This window comes from Protopterus annectens, chromosome 3.part1 (assembly GCF_019279795.1).
Source record: "Protopterus annectens isolate FY-2018-M chromosome 3.part1, PAN1.0, whole genome shotgun sequence".
Classification (NCBI taxonomy): domain Eukaryota; kingdom Metazoa; phylum Chordata; order Ceratodontiformes; family Protopteridae; genus Protopterus; species Protopterus annectens.
Window position 1 is genome coordinate 1034928701 of NC_056732.1, and position 12465 is coordinate 1034941165.

At 42.5% G+C, this 12465-nt stretch overlaps 1 protein-coding gene across 2 annotated transcripts in view; it reads left to right on the forward strand.

The window, feature by feature from the left end:
* The window catches only part of PTPN2 (protein tyrosine phosphatase non-receptor type 2), a 2647405-nt gene that overhangs the window by 711157 nt on the left and 1923783 nt on the right, over positions 1-12465 (forward strand). The window lies entirely within an intron of this gene.

Consider the following 12465-nt stretch of genomic DNA (forward strand, 5'->3'; position numbering starts at 1 on the left):
ATCATTTGTGTATACCAGCCCTTTAAGGATATTGGCTTTTAGCAGGTTTGTTGCTAAGCAAGGCTAGTCATACTGTTCTAGAGACAGCTGTTTAGGAGAACAGGTAATGTTCATCATATTGATCACTGCTGCCGTAGCCTTAGCTATATGGGTGATGTCCTGCCAGTGCTATAAAAACCTGTCAGTGTCTAAAGCTTCAAACAACTTTCCACATGCCCAAACCGTATGGCAACTCTGAGCTGAGTGTGAGTCAAGTTTGGGCACCAAAACCTTCAGCGCTTTACTGCCACTGAACAGAACATGCCTCTGGGGCTTTCAAGGATCGATGGCCAGCTTGTGCTGTTCATTTGCTGAGCAGATAAGTTCCCTTTCTGGGGAAGAACCTTCCATTCAATAATTTTTGTTTATTGTTAATACTTTCCTTTTCAGGAAGGTTATTTTAAAGCTAGGAGTTTGTTTTAAAGGACTGTCAAGGGACTGAACTCTGCTTTTAAATGGGAGTGTTGGTTTTTTTTTCCTGTCCATTTAAAAGTTATTTAAAGTAACTGAAAAACACTTTCTGTGAAGAAATTGTGTTTGTTTTACTTTGTAAGGCTGGTAAAGTGTTTTAGTGTTTTACTGTGTTTTATCTTTGGTGGAAAAAAGTGACTTTTAAAGACTTTTAGTTCTTACTGGCATTTGCTGCTTATTTTCCTCGGAAAGAGGCACCATTTTCAACTGTCCTATGTTAAGTCCTTCTTCCAGCCATACAAAAAAAAAAAAATTTAAGCAAACAACCTCTGCCATCACAACAGGCTAGCAGTTTGCCTCAGTGGCTCTGCTGCGGCCATTAGATGTACCTCATCCCAGTCATCTTTAACCCCAGATCACTCTAGTTTAGCACCTTACAATTACTGTGGACCTGAGGTTAGCCACATACTCTGCTACTGTTGGGGGCCCCTCAGTGGGGCAATGGAGTGACACTGTTGTCGGTCCTTTATCACAGGATTGTGTTTCTGGGATGTCAACTAGACACTGAATTTCAAAAAACTTTTCTTCCACAAGGAAAAAAACAGATCTATATCTAGATATATTTCTAGGGGTTTTCAGGCAGATTTTAGTCACTGCAAGGGAATACATAAGGATTTCTGGTCTAATGGGTATTGCGATTATTGGTATAGTCCTGGCAAGACTCCACATGAGAAAGATGCAGTGGTATCAGATGTCTGTTTGGTCCCAACACCAGCACCCTTTGTCTTTTCAGATCCCAGTGCTGGGGTTTGTCAAAAGGGAAATCACACCGTGGAGACAACAGATATCCCTAAATCCAGGTCTCCCCTTCTACCTCCCTATTCCAAAGTAGTCATTTGCCACAAACACCTTGCACTTTACTTCGGGAGCAGTTTCACAAGGGATAAAAGTGCAAGGTGTTGGGGACACCAAGGACAAACAGAAGCACATAAATATAAAAGAGAGACTTCCCTGATCAAGCCACTGAACTCTCTGAATCATCTTTGGTTCAAGGGACCACTTCAAGTTTTTACAGACAGTACCACATCTTGTGGTATGTCAACAAGCAAGGGGGAAACAGGTCATACCTTCTGTACAGACAAGTCTTGTTAGTTTGGAATATAGTTTCACAGCACAGTCTCACTCTGCAGGCATCCTACATTCTGTCAGAGCAAAATTGTGTGACAGGCAAGCTGAACAGGATAAAGGCAGACCCTCACAAATGAAAACTAGATCAGGGGGTCTTCCAAAATTTGGCACATCTGTGGGGGTTCCTCACAGACAGGATCTGCCTACACAAAATAGGGGTGTTTGCTACACCCTAGCACCAACTCAGTTGATTGCCTGTATGATAGGGTCTTTACTACCTTTTGGCACCAGTTTACTAAGGATGTGCAGCAGGTACTAATGGAGGCAAGAATGCCTGCTACTAGAAAGTCATATATTAGCAAATGGAAAACAAGTTTTCTAATTAGTGTCAGTGACATAACTAGCACCCATTCCAGGCTGTTTGTTCTCTGGATCTGATGATGATGTTGTTTTGTCCTTTCCTCAACCTTTGGTTTTCAGATCTGACCTTGGATCTAACTTTGGCCACTTCTCAGACTTTGCATCCATAGCTCAAGCTCCTCCCTTTATCCATAATCCTTTGTCAAAGTTCAGGCATTTACCGTTGGAAGGCACACCTGGATGCTCCTCTAAGACTTTGAGGAGCACTAAAAGACGTGTTTCATCAATGCACCCTTTGATGGATCTACCTTATTTGGACCCAAAGTTAGAGGCACTCTCCAGGAGTGAACAGGATGGGAAAACCCTATCTGTCATAGGGATACATTTTTCTACCCCTCAGAGGATCTTCTCAAGAAACCAGAAATGGAGTAGAAAGATGTGGTTCTGAAAATTGCAAGGGTTCTCTCAGGACTCCTGTGGAGATAGATCCTCCTCGTTGCAGAGGAGTGCACTCAGACATTAGCCATCCAGCAGGGGAGGCCCACAAAACCAGGCTTCAGAGGACCCTTTACAGAGAAATCTTTTCAGTGTCCCCAGACTGTGGAGGCAGTCAGGGGGCACTTGTCTGTGCACCCAGAAGCCTGAAAGTCCATCAACAAAGAGGTGTGGGTGTAGAGAATAATTAAACACCACAGAAAAGCTCCCCCAGGTACGGCAAGGGTACAGAGCCAAAAGACCAAATCACAAAAACGGCCAGCACTCCATGTCAGCAGTTAAGTACACTTTATTCCATTTCATAAATATTTAAACAAGTAGAGGCATTCAAGTAAAAGCAAGGCAAACCTTTTTCTGCGCCAAGAACAAAGTGAACCACACCACAAATGTAATACATTAACCCACCTCAAATAAAAAAGACCAATCATATTAAATTATTGAGTCCTACAGAAAATAAAGCACCTAACCATATGATCAAGCTTCTTTCTTTATTTAATAATTCATGCCATCCTAGCCTGTTCAACACTTGAAAACAGATACGATCAATAGCAGTAAATCTAAATGAAGCGGCAGGAAGTTTGTATGACAATTTCTAATATCAGTAAAGTGGCCAAGCATATGATTTTTAAATTGTCTAGTAGTGTGTCCTACATAAAAGCAGAACAGCTGCATTTAACTAAGTGTATCATCCATTCTGAAACACAAGTATTTATACAACTAATATCAAAAACTGAAGATGTATTAGGAAATTAAAAATGTTATATTTTCATAACAAACTTACAAGTTGAGTCTACAGGCATAGCTACCTACTAATTGTATACTTTCAATAGAATGTTGCACAATTAGATCAGAACAGAAAACTTTTTTAAAATGATTCAAATAATTCCCAGTGGTTTTTCCCCATCTATAAGAAAATGCATAATGTGTGGATAACAGCTGTGCCATTCTATTATTGGATAAAAGTATCCACCCATGTTTATTGATTAAATCACAAAAAAGTGTAGAATTACATCCAAAGCTAGTGATCATACGTAGCAAAACATCCCACATCTTCCTTTCCATATATTTTAATAATGTAGATCTACTACCACCTAGGAACACAATTTGTGAGAGGTGCAATTACATCAAGCACCTAGTGTCATTGCTCTCTCCCCACAAGTCAGTATGTTTGGCACTGAGAAGGTTGTCAACATAAGCACCACACTACAAACACCACCCACATCTACACAACACTCCCCCACATGTGGGGAGGTCCTCAACAAAAACATACCCAAATAAAAGAGACTTCTGAGGCAAAAACACATGCGACCTCCACTGCCCACCACACCACACATAGTCCGCACACCTGCATCTCACAGCCAGTAAGGCCTAAACATAAACCCAACATATTAGTCCTAGGAGACTCCATTGTGAAACACACAGATGTGCCCCTCACCAGGCTGGGTAAAGAGAAAGTCACGGTTAGTTGTTTGTCAGGTGCCAGAATCCACCATATCACCCATGCATTCAAGTCTCTCAACAGGTAATGTTATGACTCTGTCATAGTCCATCTTGGCGTGAATGACTTGAGACATATACCTCCCTGGATTATATGAAGAGAGACATGATCGAGCTTGCTTGAATAAATGCCCCAGGCCAGGTATGTTCGTAGCCTTAAGCAGCATTCTACTGTCACCCAAAATGATTGACTTTAACAATTGGCTTAGTTTCTGGTGTCATTCCAAGAGGATCCAGTACCCAACAGCCTGGGATAACGTGATTGACAAACCACAATGTTTTGCCAGAGGTAGCCTGCATTTGTCTCCCTTGGGCTTCAGGCTCCTGGCAAAGGCTCTTGCCTCCCCCATAGGGAATGCCATGAGGTCAAAACTACCAACAAGAAAATTTAATCAAAACGCAAATTAAAGGTCATATTGCTAAACGCTAGGAGTCTAAATATGAAACTGCAGTCATTGTAAGCATTCTTAACCCTGGAAGATGCTGACATTTGTGCAGTCACAGAAACCTGGTTCAGAGCTGTGGAGAGCACCCCCAGCCATACCAGGTTACTCATCCTATCATACATTCAGACCCCAAACCGTGGGCAGCAAAACAAAAGGAGGTTGAGTTACAGTTGCAGTATATATAAAAGACATACACACCTTCAGGCTGGTCAAACAGTATGATGCACAGGAAACGATCCAGGTGCAGTTAACAATTGACAAAACCCCTATTCAAATCATAGCTAGCTATAGACCTCCAACTTTGACTCAAGATGCCCACTCTGCCTATCTGGACCTCTTTGAATCTGTCAAGATTCAACCCTTTACCCTGATCCTGGGTGACTTTAACTATCCAACCATAGATTGGAAGAAATAGTCATGCCAAAACACAAATGCCCAGAGATTCCTTGATTTCCTCAATGCATATGCCTTGGACCATTTGGCTGACATCCCCACAAGAGGTGAAAATATCTTGGACTTGATATTAACCAACATGAGTAACCACTGCAGCATCTCTAGTCGTCATCCCTGGTAAGATCCGACCACAAAACGTTCACTTTCGAAGTCATCTCCCCCTGAACCTCGACCCCCCCACACACACACACACCCCAGCTAGGGTCAAACAAAAAAACTTCTCCAAAGCTGATTACAGCGTCATGAGGGAAGGTGTAAACAGCTTCACAGCCCCCTCCCCCTCCATAGGAAGAACTGGCACATGTGTTCAAACCTACACCAAAGTACTATATGAGCATGTATATAGCTGCATGGAATCAGGAGTACCTGAAAGGACAAAATCCTCCTCCTCAAGGAAGAGTAAACCTGTCTGGTGGACATCTGCAATAATTAAACTCTATAATAAAAGGAAGAAATTGCTGTCCAGGACCAAGAAGGATCAGGTGCCTAATTGGAAGCAATCTCTCCTTAGCCTGAACAAGGAAATAAGAGCACTAGTGAAATCCTGCAAAGCAAATTTCGAGTCCAAACTGGCCACATCTACTAAAGACAATTATAAAGCCTTCTTCGTATGTGTCTGCAGTCTCAAGGGAAGCACCCAGATCTGCTCAGAACTGATGGTCAAGGACACCACATACACAAATGTGGTAGAAATAGCCAACCTGCTGGCAGACAGGTTCAGTGAAAACTTCACCTCTGTCCCCCCATCAGTAAAATAGGACATCCCCAGTACCTGCCCCCCTCCCCTTATCTCTAGAGAGCAAGTCATCACTGCCCTCTCAAAGGCAAAAAATGCAGCCTCCATGGGACCCATTAACATCCCAGGCTGCATCCTACATGAACTCAGGCAGGAACTTGCAGCACCATTAGGCACCCTATTCAACCTAAGCCTGAGTACTGGCTTCGTCCCAGCTGAGTGAAGGACAGCCAATGTCATCCCTTTGCACAAAGGTGAAGTGTCCATTGCTTCAGGAAATTATAGACCCATCAGCCTAACTAGCCTGATCTGCAAGGCCGTCAAGCGGATTATCATGGACCTCATTAACAAGGACATTGGCAACCTCCAAACACTCGATCCCACATAGTTTGGTTTCGTCAAGGGGAGGTCATGCCTGTTAACTTTGGTTGACTTCTTTGAGACAGTCACCAAGGTCATGGACAAGGGGAAGGTGGTGCACACCGCATACCTTGACTTGGCCAAAGCCTTTGATACTATTCCCCACTCAGGTATAGTAGATAAACTCTCTCAACTAGGCATCAGTCCATATGTTACCAGATGGGTAGCAAACTGGCTCACTGATGGAACCCACCTAGTCAAAATAGGGGAAGCCACCTCAAGAAGTAGACCCGTAGTGAGTGGTGTACCCCGGGGATTAGTCTTGGGGCCTCTGCTGTTTGGTATATACTTTTCTGAGGTGCAGACCAAAACCAGTGGGCTGTGGCTGACTGGGTCTGCCGATGACTGCAAGCTGGATGCTGTCATCAATTCCCCTAGTGATGTGGACACCCTCCAAGAGGGTCTCACCCAAACAAATGACTGGTGCCAGAAACATGGCCTCAAGCTGAATACCAGACAGTGCATCATCATCATCCTCTTTGAGGAGAGTGACGTCCCCACAAATTATCACATTGATAATAAGGTCCTAATACTCAGTAAGTCGTGAGGGACTTGGGCACTCAGGTTGATAACAAACTGACTTTTTACCACCATATTGCCACCGTTGTGTGTGGATAGCTTTCTACATGGCCCACCTCATTAGTAAGGATATCTCATCCAGGGACAAGGTGGTCTTAACATCCCTGTATTCTTCCCTTATAAGACCCATTATTGAGTAAAATGCCCATTTCGGCATGTACCTCAGAAAGCACATGTAGCAGCTGGAGAGACTACAGAGGTTCCTCACCAGGAGAATCCAGAGCCTCAAACATCTGCCCTACACAGATAGGCTAAAGGCTCTGTCTCTCTACTTAGTCTCCTACAGAGTCCTCAGAGGTGACCTCTGTCTGGCATACAAAGCAATCTCAGACCCTGCCCTGATGGGACTGCTGCATATCCGCAAGTCAGGGTCCACCAGAGTAAACTGCACACGTTACCGCAACCTGGACTGTGACATCAGTAGGACTTGTTGGCGGGACAGATTTGTGTCCCAGAGACTTCCCCTTTTGTGGAATAGACTCCCTGTCCACATCAAGCAAAGAACCTCGTTAACCCTTTTTAAGTGCAACCTGGATAACTGTATGGGGAACAGAAAATACACCCCAGGGATTCCACTTGTGTTCTGGCTGGACAGTGGCATAGGGTACCAACTTGTTGGAACATGGGCTAAATTGTTGGCTAGGCTTGTAAGGGCCTCAGGCCCAATAGCCAAGTAACTTCCTATTTTCCTGTCCATAGAGCTGGCAAAATTCTGTCCTCGATGAATATCATCAAATTTATAAACTCTAGCCCAAAGTCTTGCTACCATTTCTTCATTGTGTTTTTCTAACTCCTCATCAGAGGAACAAATCCTCTGAACCCATACAAACTAAGATTTAGTAATATTTCTAACTCTGTTGGGTGGATGATAGCTAGTGGCATCTAAAAAGTAGTTGTAATGAAACTCCTTCCAAAACGAAGTAGTAGACAGTATGCCATCAACATTTTTAATAACCTTGACATCCAAAAAAGAAATCTGATTCAAATTATAATTCAAGCTAAATTTAACCCCCATTTGTTATAATTCAAATACTGTACAAATTCCTGCAAATAGATGGTATCAGATTTCCATACCATCCAGTAGTCATCAAGGTAATGGCACCATTCTTCTAAAAAAAATATTATGACTAACATCATAAATCAGTTGTTCTTCTATGTACCACAAGAACAGATCTGCATAAATAGGCGCAAAAAGATGCCTCCATGACTGTGCCTTGTAATTGTAAGAAACAATCTCCATTAAAATAAAACACATTTTTAGTTAGAACATGTTCCACTAAACAAACAAAAAAGTATTGAAACCTGTGCTATGTAAAGGAATCTTTTCCAACCAAAACTCTACTGCCAGTAACTCAGCCCATTGCAGAGTTTTCATATATAATGCTTTCACATCTGAAGTGCACATATAACACTGAGCATCCAATTGTGCATCCTGCAGTATATTGAGAGATTCAGTGGTATCTTGAATGCGAGGTCTAACCCCAACCAACAATGGCTTAAGATATTTTCTCAAAAAAGCTGACAGTGGCTCAGTGAAAGAGCTCCGGCCTAAAACTATAGGCTTACCTGGAGGATATGTTGAATTTTTATGTACCTTGGGCAGCATATAGAAATGTTGTGGGGAAGGATCTTGAACTATAAGACAGTATACTATATTTTTTGAAATAATGCCTTCTTCCAAAGCTAATGATAGAAAGGCATCTATATCCTTCTTAAGGGTTCCAATGTTTAGGTCACGAGATACTTCCCCACAAGCTAGCAACGTAGAAACCATAAACCCACAGCACCACTTCACCATAGGGCGGTATAGTTGAAAAGGAGACTGACTGCGGCATTAAACATTGTGCAGCACCATTGCTACGATCCCTAAATGGCTAGCCGGCTGTATTCTTACGAAAGACACAACCATGCTAGAAGTGTAACACTGCAATCACTACTGGGTTTTTCAAAATTACATATGGAGTGCTGGCCTTTTTTGTTTTTGCGATTTGGTCTTTTTTCCCTGCACTCTTGCTGTACTTGCAGGAGCTTTTCTATGGTGTGTCTTGTTTGCTCAAGCTGTTGGCTGTTCATTGGATTTTCGATGATTCCCTTGTTCAACGTTTACCTTGGGGGCCTTTGCAGGTGTTTCCATTGTTTTATTGCTTTTTACAAAATTAATTTATCAGATAAGATGGAGATAACAAATTTGTTGGTTTGGTTTTGGATAAAGACAAGTTTTTTGAGGATCTTGGGCTTAGTGTACCATCTGCCAACAAACCGGGTACTTGCATAGGAGCGTTTAATAAACTTTGGGGAACTATGAAAAAAATTACATTCCAGTTTTTGGCATTTGAAGTAATTGAAATCATGCAGGATCATAGGAAGTTACTAGGCTAATGGCCCTAGAGCCCTTACAAGCCTAGCCAAGTTCTACCCTTATTTCCACGATCAGCTCCTATTACCACTGTCCAAGAGGGACACAGGTGGAACCCCCAGGGTGAATTTACAGTTACCCATGCAATTGTCCAGATTGCGTTTGAAGAAGGCCAATGAGGTGCTCCATTTGACATGAAGTGGGAGTCTGTTCCAAAGGTGGGGTAACCTCTAGGAGACAGATCTGTCCCTCAAGCAGTTTCTAATAATATCACTTACCAAGTTAAGGTCTTCAGAGCGAGTAACCCGTGTACCATTTGACTTATGGAGATGCAGCATTTCCAATAAAGCAGGGTCAGAGATTGCCTTGTATGCAAGGCCGAGATTGCCTCTGAGTATGAAACTGAATAAGGTAACAGTGATTCAGACGATCCACATAGGACAGATGCTGCAGGCCTAGAATTTTGCTTGTGAGGAGCCATTGTGGTCTCTCCAATTGCTGCAGGTGCTTGGAGCGGTACATAACAAAAGGGGTGAAAGGGGTGCTGTACTCAATTATTGGCCTGATTAGGGAAGAGTACAGGGAGTTTATAACTTCTTTTTTTTCCTGGAGGCTATGCCCTTACTTATGAGATGAGCAATATATAATGCCCTTCTTACCACTGTGGAGACATGGTGGTCAAATGTGAATTTGCTGTCAACCTGAGTGCCCAGGTCTCTCACCACTGAGTGCATACTTAACGTGTTGCTGTTGATGTGGTAGGTAGCAGGAACATCGCCTTTCTGAAAGGGATGATAATACATTTTTTGCATTAAGTTTAAGGCCATGACTTTGGCACCAATCATTTGTTTGTGTAAGATCCTGTTGTAGGATGTTGACATCATTTGGAGATTCTATGACCGCTCCCAGTTTGCAGTCATCAGCAAACTTTGTGAGCCACAGACCTTTAGTTTTTGCTTGTACTTTGGAGAAATAGATTCCAAACAGTAGAGGATGCAGGACTGATCTCTTTGGAACACCACTGGTTGCAGGTCTGCTGTTGGAGGTGGATTCCCCTATTTTGACTATATGGGTTCTGTCAGTGAGCCAGTTTTGCCATCTGGGTTTATGTGTACGTATACAACCAATGGTACATAATATCGATAAAACTTTAACAAAAGACTGGTTTAAGGTTCAGCAAGTGGCGTCTATGATATTTGTAAAACTTTAGTAGCCTTTTATGAGAAGCAGATATCTAAAATTACGTTGGAAGTGACTAATGTTTGTAAGACCGTAAAAACTTTTTCAAACACATGGAAACTGTAAAGATCAATTTGGTTTGTTGGCATTGGGGCTTGCTACTTTTGAACAAGAATTACAAGCACACAAGCTCAAAAACTTTGAGAGATGCCAGAGATTATATTAATGGTAAACCATTTGTTCATCAGAAATCAAATTCCAACACAATTAAACAGAATATGGTCATGATCAAATCATACAACAGATGAAAGGAATAGGCCTAGGTCGATTTTAAAACAGGTGGCCACTACATCAAAGGCTTTGACAGAGGAATCCTCTTTTGTCATTGACACAGATGTGGAAATACAGATTCTCCTGTATCTAAAAAGAATTCTTCCAACGCTTTACATTTAGAAGAAGGGCCGGACATAAACATTCTAAAAGGGGCAACCACTTTAGATGCACTAATACAATTGATGGTTCCACGATCAATACTGTGTCTGTTGTACATAATATCTCTTCTGACACTTTGTCTCTGGCAGAATTGCATGTGCTGAACAAGGGACCTAGTTTTGTGCCAACTTATCCTTTGGCTGAAGACATTTTTGTTAAATATGTTATTTCATTTTTTAGGAGGTTGAATTTGTTATTGTATTTTGGTAACAAAAGTACAAGTAGTGGTATGCAATTTAAATTCACAAGTTCGTTTTTATCTCCCCCCATAAGTAAATATGTTGTAGTGTTTCAGCAAAATGTGCTTAAGTATTTACAATTCAATTTTTCTTTTAATATGGGTCTTAAGAAAAATCTTTCTCATATACAAAATAAAGCATGTGAAGTTGTTCAATCTCGCTGTTCATTCTTCACTGATGGGTTTTCTGATAGAATTGAGCATCCAATAGTTGGTTACAAGCTTCTTGCAAATAAAGGGACCAGTCCCATACAACCACCCCACCTTTGTCAACATTATTAATAACAACATTGTGATTATTTTTCAAAGAATGTAAAAAAGAAGATGTTCATCGTGTTACCCTGCTGCAGTCATCACACTTGGGTTATCCTGCTGTCATGCGGTCCCGCAGTCGGCCCGAATTCCAAAGTCTTGGTCCGGCGTTGGTTGCTGTTGCTTCTTCCCTGACGTCAGTGCGCCAGGGGTATATGAGAGGCATCAGATGCCATTTTCTTCAGTCTTTCTTGCCATGCGGTGCCCGAAGCAGAAGCAGTTCGCAAGTGCCGGCCGGCCGACACCTGAGATTATCGAATCGAGTTTCAGTCCGAAGTCTTCAAAGCTAAGTACCCCATTGGGGAACCTTTTCTTGCCTCAGTCCGATGTCAGAAAAAGTTAACAATGGTGTGGGAAGCAAATACCTCATAAGGGCTTTCATTCTTTTTGTATACCTTGCCTAGTCCCAGACCACGACGTCATTGGTTGTCGGTTTTGTGCTAGGTTCAATAAGCGAACTATAAAGCGACGCTTTGATTTCGCACGACACTACTTCAGTAGGAAATTTAATTACACTATGCCGTCGGAGCAACCGACTACCGGCGTGCATAAAAAACGCAAAGATAAAGACAGGCAGCCTAGATCCAAGCCAGACTCCGAGCCCTCGGCTGGGCTGGTCGCCAGTTCTCCGGTTTTCAGTGAGGCGCCTACGCAGCCCCTGGCTACCACTGAATTGGATCCCCAGACTGCTTTGGATTCTCCACCAGAGAGTTCTAGGCTGACGCAGCCATTTTTTTTAGGCCCTTCCGACGACATCGCAGTAGGAGAAGCCGGTGTTGTAGAAACACCTTTGATTTCTGAAGGTGTTTTCAGACCGACTACTCTCACCATAAAATCTTATGCTAAGCTTAAGACTCCTCTAAAACCAAAAAAGTCTACACTTCAGTCTCCAGGTCAAGGCCCTATGCCTAAGAAACAGATGCTTAAAATGGCTGAAGATTTAATTTCTTTGATCAGGGGTCCCCCTCTTTGACAAAAGGCCCAGACAAGAGGAGGATTATGCCTCCTCTGATCAAGTGTCTGTTTCCTCAGGCTCCTATGAGGAACAGGATTACTCCTTTCCCCCTTATGAAGATTCTGATGCTGAAGACTCCATTCCCTCAGCTTCTCCCCCTGAAAGATTATTCCTTTGGGGAAACCTTACATACCATGAGGGAACATTTCCACTTGGAAGGTCAGGACTACTACGACTCAAAGAAAAGGCTCCGAGAGTTTCTTTTACTCCCCCAGCACAGACCACTTGCTATCCCCCCAGTTTTAGACATTGTGGGTGATGTTTTCTTAGAATCTAGTCTAAATCCAGATTCTCTGCCTCCTGCTCCAG